The sequence below is a fragment of the Schistocerca cancellata genome, chromosome 11 (genome assembly GCF_023864275.1).
Source record: "Schistocerca cancellata isolate TAMUIC-IGC-003103 chromosome 11, iqSchCanc2.1, whole genome shotgun sequence".
NCBI lineage: Eukaryota > Metazoa > Arthropoda > Insecta > Orthoptera > Acrididae > Schistocerca > Schistocerca cancellata.
The window spans coordinates 16,447,706-16,463,809 of record NC_064636.1 but is presented as its reverse complement, the minus strand read 5'-3'; positions in this window follow the sequence as shown (position 1 = coordinate 16,463,809).

Here is a 16,104-nt window from a genome sequence, read left to right as displayed (position 1 = left end):
GTAGATTTACTCCTTGTATGAACTGATCGAATGATCCGAAAATGAAACTTTCGGAGCTGTAAGAGTATAGGCCAAGGAAATTGTGTGATTTTTCAAAATTTTAAAAATATGGCTTTATTAGAAAAAACAGATATAAAATTTAAATTTTTCAGAGAATTAATTTTTAAACACAAAGATGCATACCAAATGCAAGTCTATCTAGAGTGATTTAAAATCACACATTTGCCAGGTCTGTATTTCATCTGGTTCCTGAGAAAATGGCATTCTACTACTCGAGGGTGTAGCAATTTTTATCAAAAATTTGAAAATTCATGGCTTAATAAATATTTAATTAAATTGCGAAAAATGTTTTCATGGTTTTCATTAATAACTATGTAGGAGCACTAGGTATAAAATGTTTCATCAAAATTTGAGATGTTAAGGTAAATTTCCATAGAAAATTGTGTTTTGACACGGAATGACTCGCCACCTACCCTGCATATCTGCAGAGCCTTCCCCTAACTGCCTGGTAGGGAAACAGAAACTCCCCCAGGGCGACTGATTCATTATTGTGATCACTTAACCCTCGAGGTGGCACGCTGATATTCATAACATGAGCAGGCATGTGGCATAATTTGTTTACATGTAAATAATGGCTGTTCATATAGTACAAGATAAACGTGCATGAGCGCAATCACAGTTCAATCTTAATTTAACCAAACAATGATAAAATAGACTTTCATGATGCAACACTGTTACCATGTACAAGTGTTGCCCCACTGTAGTGAAAATGAACCACTCGAACCATTAAACAGTGCACTTGCATCAGATTGCAGCCAAGAACTTATTTTATTTTTTATTACCTCATACACAATGTACTCATAGTGTTATTGTGTTGTTAGCTCAGAATCTGAGAAATTTTCTCGAACAGTTCCTAAATGTTTTCTCACCTGGTTCACCATTTGTGTAATATTACTACTGCTCACTTGGACATAAGACGACACAACTTACCACTGCGTTAGGTGAAGCAATAATTGAGAAATAGATACGGGCTCGCCATTATAAATGCCGACTGAACGGTAAAAGACAGTGTCGTTTACGGTTGACGCACTTCGTACATAGGTGTGCCTTTTCCAGGTTGAACGTGAAACTTCATTCATTGTAGGAATATGTTTGGTGGAAGAGTAGCATGAAAAAGGACTAGGCTGATATGCAGTATGAGGAAATGCTGCCATAACTGGTTGTGCTAATATGACTGTCAGGTGGCTGACTTTCTTGCATTGTACCTGACAGGCTGGTGAAATTTTGAATGTCAATTTCTAAAAATTGCTCGAGCAGTATTTTCTACTGGAGGGATATTTGTCACATTTCTACAGACTAAGTCAGTGCAAAAGTTCGACAAAATTAGTGACCTGTCACACGCGTGCTTCCCGTGTCAGATCTAATGAAGTACACGACCCCCTGATGATTCTTTTCTGAAAATGTTGTAAAATAATTCTGTGTAACCTCAAAATCTCCTTCCCATTACTGGAACAAACTGTAAGCCTTACATACACATTGCACGCTAATCGTTGAAGTTTATATTACTCAGTTGGTGTAGTTACTGATTTTGTGATTATCTACTGTGGTAGTTAATTTCTGTGGAAAATAATAAATCCCAATTTTTGCCACAGTGCCGCAAAGGAGCGCGCTGCCGAGAAGTGGACGCGGGAAGCTGCCGAGTGCGGAAACGTTGCCGAACTTCTCGAGATCCTGGCGCGGGGAATAAATGTCGACAGCCGTTGTGAAAATGGCTACACTGCACTGCACGGGATGGCAAACGGTGGTGACACCGTGGCCGTGAATTAACTGAAGGAGTCGGGTGCCGATGTCGAAGTAAGGAAGAACTGGCAGCAGATGTCCCAGGATACGGCAGGCAGTGCTGAAATGTTAGGTTCTGCTGCCATCTCTGTCACAGCCAGACAGCCACTGACATTCTTGACACGAGTGTCGTCACTAGATGTCTAAGGCCCTCTCGAATGTGGGTGATCTTTAACTTAGGTCCAGCAATTTTTAAACCATGTGAACCATTTGTAACACTGAGTACGGCTTAAGCACTCACCACCGTAGGCTTCCTGCATCATTTGGTGCGTATTTGTAAAGGCTTTCTCGAGATCCACTCAAAATTTACTGTAGACACGTTGCTCCTCTAACTCTTACCATTTCAAAATTCACAAACTGAGTCACAATGTTCCATCAAAAAAGCAAAACAATAACTAACAGGTATACGACTGTAAAACTGCCGGCAGCTACGTATTAAATACAGGCGTGTGCAGGGATGCCAATTGCATCTCGCTCCGACAAACTGTAGCTGCGAAATTACAAATTTTCTGGATTTTTTTGAACAGACCTCATATTTGCCATGGTAGACTAATTTTCAAAATGTGTAAAATTATAGCCTATGAAGAAAGCAGCCAGCAAGAAAATTGTTACTAAAATCACAAAGGGCTATTTTCACGCAGTAGGCATACCGAAAGACATTTTTCTCACAATGGGAGGCAATTAACATCAAAAATATGTAAAGAATTTTTTGAAGACTACAGCATAAAATATCATTTGTACCTACCAAGTTGTAATCCAGCTGAGCAATACGTGAGAGAAATAAACCGTTTGTGTAGAACCTACTCAGCAAGGATCATTCAAATCGGTTAGAATGTATCAGTTATTTTGGAGACGTGTTAAATAGCTTACAAGATAGCACAAAAGGATTCTCACCCTGTGAACTTTTGTATAACAAGAAACCTGTTTATCTCAATGAACTCACTGAATTCCCAGCATGGAGAAGCATGTCACTGAGAGATGATATTGTAAGAGAAACTATAAAACAGTATTATAGGAGAAAGCAGGGGCACACAATTTAAAATTGGAGATTTAGTTCTAGCAAAACGTTGTATTAAATCTAAAGCAGTAAATAGTGAAATTAAGATTTTTTTTTATATTTACATTGGGCCTTTCGAAATTTTTGAATACAGGAATTCAGACTAGGCTGATACTATTTACTCACCAATTTGTTTATTCAGACATTATACCCATTTGAAATTTGTTTCAGGCACATTTGATAATTACGTACACCCTGTAGAGAATGGAAAAAGTACTTTCAGGGAGATGCATACTCTTTATGCATTGTGTGTGGCAAGAGCAGGACTCTACCCATGTGACATTTTCTTAAACATAAACACAGTTTCTGATGTCACATTCCTCTATTCTTTTCTTTATAGCCTTTCTATACACAAACAGTTCACATCGCATACAAAACTTGCAATATACAATTTACATACACATATTTTGTCATGTACATACCTATTTGAAACTCCTAACATTCATTTCCCACCTATACTATCAGCCTACTTATTACACCAAACTCTGTATTCCTTTGGATGTAAACTGCTGGTATGCTATTTGTGTCAAGAATGAAGAAAATTCCTGATGTATTTCCCTTTAGACATGAGAAAACTTAACAATAAACCATTTATACTTACCGACCTAAGTGTCTGGTAAACAGTTTGCAACATCTATTGATCACATGCTTATATAAATTTACACTGGCCGCTTTGCTTATTGTCACTCATTATTTATTATAAGTGTGGTTGTATGGATTCAACAGTACTTTGCTTATTCTTTACATTGTCTTTAGGAACCAACACTTGGCACTTTGCTTATTGTTAGTCAATTTATGTGGTTAAATGAATTCAGTAATGTGCACCCCGATAGCCGAGTGATCGACGCAATGGAATGCTGTGCAAAGGGGCCTGGGTTTGATGGCCGGCTGGATTGGAGATTTTCTCTGTTCAGGGACTGGGGGCTGTGTTTTCCACACGATGATTATCATCATCATCATCATCTCATCCCCATCGACTTGCAAGTCGCCGAACTGGCATCGACCCAAAAGACTTGCACCAGGCGACTGGTCTACACGATGGAGGGCCATAGCCACACAACATTTCATTTCAGTTCAGTAGCAATTTTCTTATTATTCACAAGCTTATGAGAACTTACCCATGTTGTTTAGTTTACATTCTTGGTTAGTCAGACCTACATTTCTCATTTGGGTAGCTTATATGAACCTACACTTGCTGTTTGTCCTAATGTCCCTGTTAATTATGAACCTACTTGCAAAAACTTACATTTGTTACAGTGCAGGGATATTTACTTGAATGATATAAAATTGGGCTTAAGTGGAATGTTGATAGCTTTATGAATGGGCTTTTGCCACCTTCATTGCAACCCCCTATGGGTCCGGGGGTTAGAATAGGCCCAAGGTATTCCCGCCTGACGTAAGAGGCGACTAAAAGGAGTTTCACACGTTTGGGCCTTTATGTGATGGTCCCATGTAGGGTTTGATCTCCATTCTTCAAAATTTTCATGAAGAGCACAAGCCAATTGGGGAAGGGTGCCTTACACGGTGCATTGTGTCCATCACGCATTGAGATCTTTAGCCCACTTTCTCATCGTTGCATTGCAGTCCCACCCATCCTCCATCTCTTGCGTGAGTACAGTTTCCGGGGTGTGTTTTCCACCATGAAATATGCAGTTTCACTTTCTGCATAGACGATGACCGTGGCCTTCTTTGCACCTCATATCCAGCACAGTAGACAGTCCGTTGTGGTGGGGCCGCCATGTACCCTGTCGGCTGTAGCCCCCTGACCACACAGGGATCGCTCTACATCTACATTTATATTCCGCAAGCCGCCCAACTGTGTGTGGTGGAGGGCACTTTACGTGCCACTGTCATTACCTCCCTTTCCTGTTCCAGTCGCGTACGGTTCGTGGGAAGAAAGACTGCCGGAAAGCCTCCGTGCGTGCTCTAATCTCTCTAATTTTACATCCGTGATCTCCTCGGGAGGTATAAGTAGGGGGAAGCAATATATTCGATACCTGATCCAGAAACGCACCCTCTCGAAACCTGGACAGCAAGCCACACCACGATGCAGAGCGCCTCTCTTGCAGAGTCTGCCACTCGAGTTTGCTAAACATCTCCGTAACGCTGTCACCTTTACCAAATAACCCTGTGACGAAATGCGCCGCTCTTCTTTGGATCTTCTCTATCTCCTCCGTCAACCCGATCTGGTACGGATCCCACACAGTTGAGCAGTACTCAAGTATAGGTCGAACGAGTGTTTTGTAAGCCACCTCCTTTGTTGAGGGACTACATTTTCTAAGGACTCTCCCAATGAATCTCAACCTGGCACACGCCTTACCGACAATTAGTTTTATACGATCATTCCACTTCAAATCATTCCGCACGCATACTCCCAGATATTTTACAGAAGTAACTGCTACCAGTGATTGTTTCGCTATCATATAATCGTACAATGAAGGATCCTTCTTTCTACGTATTTGCAATACATTACATTTGTCAATGTTAAGGGTCAGTTGCCACTCCCTGCACCAAGTGCCAATCTGCAGCAGATCTTCCTGCATTTCGCTGCAATTTTCTAATGCTGCAACTTCTCTGCATACTACAGCATCATCCGCGAAAAGCAGCACGGAACTGATGCCTGCACCGTTAACTCCCCACGTGTGCCGAGGGGTAGATGCCCGTCTCCGCGGGGCATCGGGACTCCCGGCAATGGCCGTCCTGCCAGGTGGCCCTCGCTGCGGCCGGGTGGCACCCGTGGGGAGGGCCCTCGGTTGAAGTAGGTGGCATCAGGGTGGATGACACGCAATGAAGTGTGGCACACCTTCTCTTGCTGGTGGCCAACCACCAGTAGTCTCTAAGCGTTTGAGGGCTCACTTTAATGCAAAGATGTATGACCCCAAATCGTTCCCCTCCGTGGCCGCACCGTGGGAGGAACAGAAGGCTACGAATGACAGCGAGACGTATTCGCCCCGGTACCTGGTATGTTTGGGAGCTGATGGGGAATCTTTCGTGACGATGAAGCTTCAGTTTTTTGTTGAGCATGTAGAGGATTGAGGAGGTGGAGGGCTTGTCCAAAATGAGATCTGGGTCAGTCTCAATTGAAACAGCATCCTCTGCCCAGTCACGGGCGTTACTAGATTGTGACATGCTGGGGGATGTATCTGTAACCGTCACGCCCCATAAGAGATTAAATATGGTCCAGGGTATCGTACTTCACAAGACCTTCTTTTGCAGTCTGACAGTGAGCTGTGCGCCAATTTAGAGCGGTGAGGGGTACATTTTGTCGGGCGTGTCCACTGGCGTCTGAGGGATATTCGGGTTGCCACCGGTGCATTCGTCTCGGCCTTCGAGTGTGATACGTTGCCTGAGAAGGTTGAGATGGTGGTCTACTGCTATGATGTCAAGCCCCACAGCTTAGTACACACTATCAATACTAGGAATAAGAACAATGTACATAAAGATTTAAAATCACTTACTCTTGCCCACAAAGGAGTCCAGTATTGAGCAACACATATTTTCAATAAGTTACCAGCACCCATTAAGAGTTTAGTTTCAGACGAGGCACAGTTTAAACATAATTTAAAAGAATTTTTGGTGGCCAACTCCTTCTATTTCGTCCATGAGTTTCTCAACAAGTGCAGTTGACCATTTTAATGAACATTTATTGTACTTTAATTTTTGATAATACTTGGTTGTAACAGCCAAGAAACTAGCAAATGTCTGAATGATAGGTTTAATGAAAGCAGATGTAAGTATTAAACATGCAAATATTAGAGGTTTAAATTTAATTTGTGTACATAATTTTACTGTTTATTGACGGAGGATCATTAAAATTAATGAAACTCAAGCTTTTCTAATTACATTTTTGTAATGTGTTTATGTGACATGTTCCACACCTTGGAGGATTCCCTCTTTTATGGATCTACGGAATGGATAACTAATCTAATCTAATCCTATATCCCTCCCCCGATGCAGTGCTTTAAGTGCTGTAAGTTCGGTCATATGTCTTCCCTCTGTACTTCCAGCATCACGTGTCGAAATTGCGGACGCGCGTCACGTCCCAAAACTCCACGTGCCCTACCTCTCATCTGTGTCAAATGCAAAGAGCACAATTTGCCTTGCTCACCAGACTGCAGGTTTCTCCAGAAAGAAAGGAAAATCTTGGAGTAAAAGACCCTGGACCGACTGACCTACACTGAGGCTAGGAGAAAATTTGAATGCCTGCATCCTGTGCGTACGATATCGTCTTACGCCGCCGCTACGACAGTTCTGGCACCGTCAGTTCCGCCAATCCCAGTAACCTCTCAGAGCCGGAAGACGCCACCCGCCCACTTGATGGTGGGGGGCATTTCCCTCCCTGTCGCCCCTGCACCACCTATTTCGGGAACACTGCCCCCCAACCGTCGGGGACGTCTGTCCCCACTTCTAAGCCAGAGAAGCGTAAGTCTTCTTTGGCTTCTCTCGCTAGGAAGGGGTCTTTCGAGTCACTCCTTTCCCACGTTTCTGCCAGTGGGAAAGATGACACCCGTCAGTGGCTGAAGACCCCAAAACCAGGTGGTCGTAGTCATCCTCAATCCCGGAGACTGAGCCAGTGAAGTCCTCCCTGCCAGGGACACCCAAGGAACAGAGAGAGAAATCCGAGAAGAAAACCGCTAAGAGCGAGGAAATTGCAGTGGCACCCACACCACCACTGCCTACAAGCTCTGCGGCTGAGGATGGGGTGGAGATTCTGGCGTCCGTTGAGGACCTAGTCCTCGCCAGACCCTCAGACGTGACGGATATAGACTGCTCGGGCAAAAAGTCAGTGGCAGTAGGTGACTCTGAGGCGTAAACTACCTCATCGAATGTTCCGTGGCTTCCCAGTCTCACAATGATGTCATCCTCCGGCGGAATTGCGGTGGTTTCTTCCGCCACCTGCCCGAGCTACGGCAACTGTTAAGCTTTACACCTGCTATCTGCATTGCCCTCCAGGAAACCTGGTTCCTGGTAATACAGAACCCTGCCCTCCGCAGCTGTAAGGGATATTACAGGAACCGTCCGACTATAATCGAGTGTCAGGTGGAGTTTGCGTTTATGTCCTAAACTCAGTCTGTAGTGAACCTGTACCCCTTCGAACCCCTCTTGAAGCTGTGGCTGTCAGAATAAGGTCGACACAGAAAATAACTGTCTGTGATGTGTATCTTCCTCCAGATGGTGCAATACCCCTGAATGTATTAGCTGCACTGATTGATCAACTCCCTAAACCTTTCCTACTTTTTGGAGATTTTAACACCCGTAACCCCTCGTGGGGTGGCACCGTGCTTACTGGCCGAGACAGAGATGTCGAAACTCTAGTGTCTCAATTCGACCTCTGCCTCTTAAGTACCGGGCCACCACACGTTTCAGTGTGGCTCGTGGTAGTTACTCGGTCATTGATTTATCAGTTTCCAGCCCAGGACTTCTCCCGCCTATCCACTGGAGAGCACATGACGACCTGTGTGGTAGTTACCACTTCCCCATCTTCCTGTCACTGCCCCGGCGTCAGGCCCACGGACGCCTGTCCGGATGGACTTTGAACGAGGCGGACTGGGAAACTTCCACCTCTGCTGTCACCACTCAATCTCCGCCACAAGGTAAAGTCAATGTGACGGTCGAGCAGGTGGCTACAACAATCGTTCTGCGGCAGTAAACCCGATCCCTCGCTCTTTAGGGTGCCCGAGGCGTAAAGCAATCCCTCGGTGGTCGCTGAAGCAATTGAGGAGCGTCGGCGAACTCTACAGCGGCATAAGCAGCAACCTTCCCTGCAGCACCTCGCAGCCTATAACGGCTCCGTGCCCGTGTTTGCCAACTTGTCAAACGACAGAAGCGGCAGTGTCGGGAGAGATACGTCTCGACCGTTGGCTGTCGTATGTCACCTTCCCGAGTCTCTGCAAAGATCAGACGTCTTTTTGGGTACAAGAACCCCGACAGGTGTTCCCGGTGTTACCATAAATGGTGTGTCATCTACCGACGCAAACGCGATTGCCGAACACTTTGCCGAGTACTTTGCTAGAGCCCCTGCATCAGAGAATTACCCCCGCACTCTCGACCGGCAGCTGGAAGCGACTGCCCTCTCATTCACTACACACCACAGTGAATCCTGTAACACCCCATTTACAGAGTGGGAGCTCCTCAGTGCCCTCGCACATTGCTCCTGCGCCTGATCGGATCCACAAGCAGATGATTAAACGTCTCTCATCTGACTACAAGCGACATCTCCTCGTCGTCTTCAACCGGATCTGGTGCGACGGCGTCTTTCCGTCGTAATGGCAGGAGAACACCGTGGGTCTGGTGCTCAAATCCGGAAAAAACCCTCTCGATGTAGATAGCTGTCAGCCTATCAGCCTCACCGACGTCCTTTGTAAGCTACTGGTACGGTACGTCGGTGGTCGGTTTAGGTCCTGGAGTCACGTGGCCTACTGGCTCCGCGTCAGGGCGGCTTCCTCCAGGGTCGCTCTACCACTGATAATTTTGCGTCACTCGAGTCTGCCATCCGAACAGCCTATTCCAGACGGCAACACCCGGTTGCCGTCTTTCTCGACTTCTGTAAAGTATACGACTCGACCTGGCGACATCGTATCCTCGCCACATTGTACGAGTGGGGTCTCGGGGGCCCACTCCAGATTTTGATCCAAAACTTCCTGTCGCTCCGTACTTTCCGTGTCGAAGTTGGTGGCCCCCACAGTTCCATCCGTATCCGGGAGAATGGAGTCCCGAAGGGCTCCGTATCGAGTGTCTCTCTATTTTTAGTGGCCATGAACGATCTAGCAGCAGCTGTCGGGCCGCCCCGTCTCACCCTCTCTTTATGCAGACGAGTTCTGCATTTCTTACTGCTGCTCCGGTACTGCTGTCACTGAACGTCGCCTACGGGGAGTCGTCCACAGAGCCCACAGTTTCCGGTTGTCGGTCGCAAAGTTGTGCATCGGGCACTTCTGTCGGTGTCGTACCGTTCGTCCGGACCCAGAACTTTACCTTCGTGACGATCCGTTCACTGTAGTGGAGACGTATCGATTCTTACAACTGGTTTCTGACACTCGATTGACTCGGCTCCCTCACCTTCGTCAGCTTACGCGGGAGTGCTGGCGGCACCTCAATGCCCTCCGTTGCCTGAGCAACACCAACTGGGGTGCAGATCGCTCTACGCTGCAGCAGCTCTACAGAGCCCTCGTCCAATCCCAAATTGACTACGGGAGTGTGGTTTACGGTTTGGTAGCGCCCTCTCCGTTACATTTTCTCGACCCTGTACACCACTGTCGGGTTCGAGTAGTGACAGGGGCTTCTAGGAAGAGTCCGGTGACCGGTGTACTGGGGGAGGCTGGGGTCCCTCTGTTGCAGATCAGACGTGCGCAACTGCTCACCAGTTACGCAGCACACATATGTAGTTCTCCCGAGTATCTCAATTACCGTTTCCTTTTCCCACCCGTGGCAGTCCGTCTCCCGTGTCGGCGATCCAGGTCGGGGCTGACGACTGCGGTTCGCCTGCGGTCCCTTCTCTCCGAACTGGCGTCTCTCCCTTTACCGCGTCTCCTTGCGGTCCGTTCACGTACGCCTCCACGGTGTACACCTCAGCTGCAGCTTCGTCTGGACCTTTCACGTGGCCCTGAGGACTGCATTAACCCTGTGGCTCTCCGCTGTCACTTCCTCTCGATTCTTGACGTGTTCCGGGGCTCCGAAGAGGTTTACACTGATGGCCCGTCGACTGACGGTCGCGTCGGCTTTGCGTACGCTCACGGTGGCTGTATTGAACAGTATGCCTTGCCTGATGGCAGCAGTGTGTACACTGCAGAGCTGGTGGCCATCTCTCGTGAACTTCAGTACATCTGTTCGTGCCGTGGGGAGTCTTTTCTTTTATGTACTCCTCGAGCACCCTGAAAGCTACCGACCAGTGCTACCCTCGCCATCTTCCGTTAGTGTCCACCCGGGAGTCTATTTGTGCCCCGGAATGGTCCAGTCATTCAGTGGTCTTTGCCTGGACCCCTGGTCACGTCGGAATCCCAGGAAAATGAACTTGCTGACAGGCCGGCCAAACGGAGACCACTTCTGGAGACCGGCATCCCCACAACTGACCTGTGTCCTCACCGGCTGATTTGGTTTTGCATTTCGTCCGTCAGGGTGGGTTTTATAACTCAATTTTAGTTTTAGCGCATGTCTTTTGTCCCTCTGTGTCCTCCACCCTAGTGCTTTTAAAGTGGGTTTTAATTTGTTGCAGGGTGGCTGGCTTTTCCTTTTTATTTTCGTGGTCGGCCAGCCACTGTAATCTGCTTCCTTGTTTTGCTCACTTCTAACTGTTCCTTGAATCTCTGTTGTTTTCTTGTCCTCTTTTAGTGTACGTTTCCTTTCCTTCGTTCTTGTGGAGTTTCCTTTCTTTCCATTTTGTGTTATACGTCTCGTCTGTTTTATTCTCACACTTTTGGCATTGTTTTATTAGGATCAAGGGACTGACGACCTCATAGTTTGGTCCCCCCCCCCCCTTTTAAACCAACCATTTTTCATTACATACAAGAATTTATGAACATTTCCATATTGCTTGTACATATTACACACAAGAATCATACTTGCTGATGCGCACATGTGATTTGTATTTAGCAATTTTACACAATTGCAAGTTGAAAGTGAAATACTGGATTGAGAAATTGCAACATTATTTGTATAAATGCTTAAAAAATCATATAATTTTATGTTTACTTATCACAATAGGATTGCCTTAACTTGTACGCTCTGATGTCTACGTTGATATTTTCTTGCTAAATTCAAACTTGACTAAAACATGTCATTGCATTTCTACATTTGTCATTGCACCAGGAGAGTGTGAATGAATACACTGTGTGTCTGTACTGATTGAGATTGTCACTATGATGAAAGTAAAATACTGAAAGAAGTGAAGTTTGATTTGACCTAAGCCATGTCTGACCAGAAATAATGATCAGAATAATAGAAGTAGGGAAATATTTGAATTTTGCCCATGATCGGAAAAAGTTGATTTAAATTTAAAAGGGATATACATTATGTGATCAAAAGTATCCGGACACCTCGCCGAAAATGACTAGTTCGTGGCACCCTCCATCGGTAATGCTGGAATTCAGTATGGTGTAGGCCCACCCTTAGCCTTGATGACAGCTTCCACTCTCGCAGGCATATGTTCAATTGGGTGCTGGAAGGTTTCTTGGAAAATGGCAGTCCATTCTTCACGGAGTGCTGCACCGAGGAGAGGTATCGATGTCGGTCGGTGAGGTCTGGCACGAATTCGGCATTTCAAAACAGCCCAAAAGTGTTCTATACGATTCAGGTCAGGACTCTGTGCAGGCCAGTCCATTACAGGGATGTTACTGTCGTGTAACCACTCCACCACAGGCTGTGCATTATGAACAGATGCTCGATTGTGTTGAAAGATGCGACTGGCATCTCCGAATTAATCTTCAACAGAAGAAGGTGCTTAAAATGTCAATGTACGCCTGTGTTGTGATAGTGCCATGCAAAATAACAAGGGGTTCAAGCCCCCTCCATGAAAAACACCACCACACCAAAACACCACCGCCTCCGAATTTTACTGTTGGCACTTCACACGCTGGCAGATGACATTCATCGGGCATTCACCCCGCCATTGGACCGCCATGTTGTATACAGTGATTTGTCACTCCACTTAACGTTTTTCCACTGTTCAATCGTCCAATGTTTACACTCCTTACAACAAACGAGGCGTCATTTTAAATTTACTTGTAAGATTTGTGGTTTATGAGCAGCCACTCGACCATGAAATCTTTTCTCACTTCCCGCCTAACTGTCATAGTACTTGCAGTGGATCACATGCAGTTTGGAATTCCTGTGTGATGGTCTCGATAGATGTCTGCTTGCTACACATTACGACCTTCAACTGTCGGCGGTCTCTGTCAGTAAACAGACGAGGTCGGCCTGTACGCTTTTGTGCTGTATGCGTCCCTTCACGTTTCCACTTCACTATCACATCGGAAATAGTGGACCTAGGAATGTTTAGGAGTGTGGATATCTCGCATACAGACGTATGACACAAGTGGCACCCAATCACCTGACCACGTTCGAAGTCCGTGAGTTCTGCGGAGCGCCCCATTCTGCTCTCTCACGATGTCCAATGACTACTGAGGTCGCTGATATGGAGTACCTGGCAGTAGGTGGCAACACAATGCATCCAATATGAGAAACGTATGTTTTTGAGGGTGTCCAGATACTTTTGATCACATAGTGTATTATGCAACAGCATCACTTTGAAGAAGATACTATTAGGATATAACGTGAAAACCTACCTGTTTAAGTATGTAATATTTAGTTCAGCAATTATACTTGGTGTAGTGTTTCCTTTCCTTGGGGTTCTGCCGTGAAAATACAAAATAGAAAATCTGATTGGGTTTTGAATTTTGATGGAATAAGTTATGGATAAGGCGGACTTCGTATTACTGAGTGCTGTAATTTGACCGTGAATGGCAGACCGGGTCGGTAACACTACAAAAAGCGACTGTAAGGAAATAGCATATCAGAAATAAGTTGAAATTTACCTTATAATTCTGTCAGAAACGTAGCATCTATTATAATATAGTCTTCGCGGCTGCATCTGGAATACTTCTCGATTTTCTTGTAGGATGTCCTTTTTTTTATTGTTCGCTGGTCCTCTTGTTCTCTGTCTGATGAAAATTTCTTGATGTTCTCACTGTCTGGATAAATTTATAAATTTGAGGATAACCATTGCAAATCACTACTGAAATAACTTGAAGACGCCGTGTGTTCGTTTCATAATATAGTTTTAATTTCCACTTAAAATCATTCTTTAACATCAGCGCCAAAAAATACACGTCTTAAACGTATGAAGACAAGATAACAGGAGAGTAATGAACTAGTTGTTAAAACAAGCACCTACGCAAAAGTAAAAAAAAAAAAAAAAGATCAAAATTACTTATGAAAATCTGTCGTTGGCGCAGTACTCTTCTGCATGCGCGATCGTAAATCACATCTTTGCTGTGGCGGAGGCACGGTAGTCAAAGTACTGTTACGTGGAGGATGAATATACATTCTGCAGATGAAAAATACACTTCATAAATGTGTGGACTAATGATGTATAATGAAATGTTACAGATGACCAGTGACTAAAGTCATAGTTAGAAGTTTTGCCTCGTCAGACTCCAAAGATTCAAAAATGAGTACAGAAAGGGAATCATAATTAGTGAGTAAAATAGTGTAATTTTGGCTACAGTAATTGAACTACTGCTTTCATTTGTGTCAGGACATATTACCTGTGTCATGTTATGAAAACTGCATAACTATGAATAATTTATTTTACAATTAACATTTGTATTTGTTAGCATATTGAAATGTCTTGTCAATTGAGCTACAGTGGCATATATTACCTGAAATCTAATTAGCAACTGAGGAACTGCATACATAATATATTATTTTGTGAAATCCTTCCTTACTATTTGTAAGTGTATTATTGCATTATTACTTGTAGACCTGTTTACGCAAAACATTACCACTAATCATACTTTATTTTGTCTTAAATACTGTCATCACTGCTTTCAATTTTGTATCATATTGGTAAACTGGAAATGTGGAAGTTTATTTCTTTCTGTCTTGAAGGGCTAAGATTTGTACCAGTGCACCTGAATTAGTTGAGAAAGTAAAATACATCTCATGTAATACTTAATGTTTTGTACACCAGTGTGTCTTGAAAGTTTGTCCCAATTTAGAAACTTACAATCCATCTTTTGCTCACAGTAAAGTTTCAAAGAAATGTTTATGCCGCTGGGATTCTGATTGTGTAAGTTTGTATCACACATACTGGTCAGCTGTTTTTATACCCAGATTTGGACTTAGATTTTCCATAACAGCATACTCAGTATATGTTCAACTGCCTCTTCATTCTGTGCAGATACTCATGATATTTAACTGGATAGCTTCCAGAATTTTTTTATTACAGCATTATATGAAGGTAATCCAGTAAGAGATTGTGCATGACTGAGTTAGTATTAGCGTGGGCTCGGCATTGAATTTGTAACTCTCAACTTCAGACTACACCAAAGTTTTGCCAGTATTTCCACCTTTCATTCAAAATTAAGACCTCTTCCCGATTTTTAGGACAGTTACGTCGTATACAGCCTGATGCGAGTCACAGTACTGTAGGTTTCTGCTCGGCTTTCCTACCGGCAATCTGCTGTGACGAGTTCACAGGTAGGTGCAGGTAAAAGGATGAAAAGGAACCACAAAGTTCAGTGCAATAATTGACTTTCAAATATTTGATCCTAGCCAGTTTCAGTTACCTTAAAGACCGTACAAATATTATTATTATCGTTATTATTAGTATTATTTTTTAAGGAAACCTTGCAGCATGCTGATATACACTTCAAAACTAAAATGCTAGCACACCCACTACAGTGAATTTTGCACTTACCTCGGGACGAACTCACCAAAACGCTAACCGCTCCTGGTGTGGTGCAGGGTGACGAAGTTATCAGGGTGCGAAATTGACGCCTGTTTCACACACACTTTACAAATCCTCAAGCTAAATAGTTCACAATTTTGACGCGAGTTAAGTGTACGGTACATTGGCATGTTCCAACTGTCCTATGAGGCAGAATGCAAGTCCTGTTTGAAGCTACAAATGCTCATCACACCGTCATTATTGAACTGAACTATTTGTTTAAAAGAATAAAACTTGACCAGCAGACACACGCACACACTGTGCATGTTGAGAACATCAGTTTCAAAAGTGATTTTTCTCTAATAAACTCATTCATCATACTCTACAGTAGTTTAAATCATGCGGAATGGACTTTAAATGCTTTAAAAAATAAAATGTGATACTATCTCCGCCTCCCCGTGCTAAACACGGATCCATCCAGTACTTTAAAGTTATAACTTGTTATTTATAATTATGTAAATATTTTGCTTGTGTCTTTACAAGTATTTCTTTCAGTATGACCTGTATAGGTAATGCTTTACATAGTAGTAATTACAATTTACAACTGTTTCATGTAACCCGATCATTAAGATAGGTCATCCAACGGCTGACAATGTCGTCTTCTGAACCTCATCCTCGGGTCTGCCGCACCCGGTCGCTGCCCACCGCAACATCTGACCGCTACGGTAACACTGCAGTCCGTAGTAATTGCCTTATTCAGACAAATGTCACAGTGAGAGAATCACATCTTCTGCATAAATTGTCAAACTATTTGCATAAAAAAGGA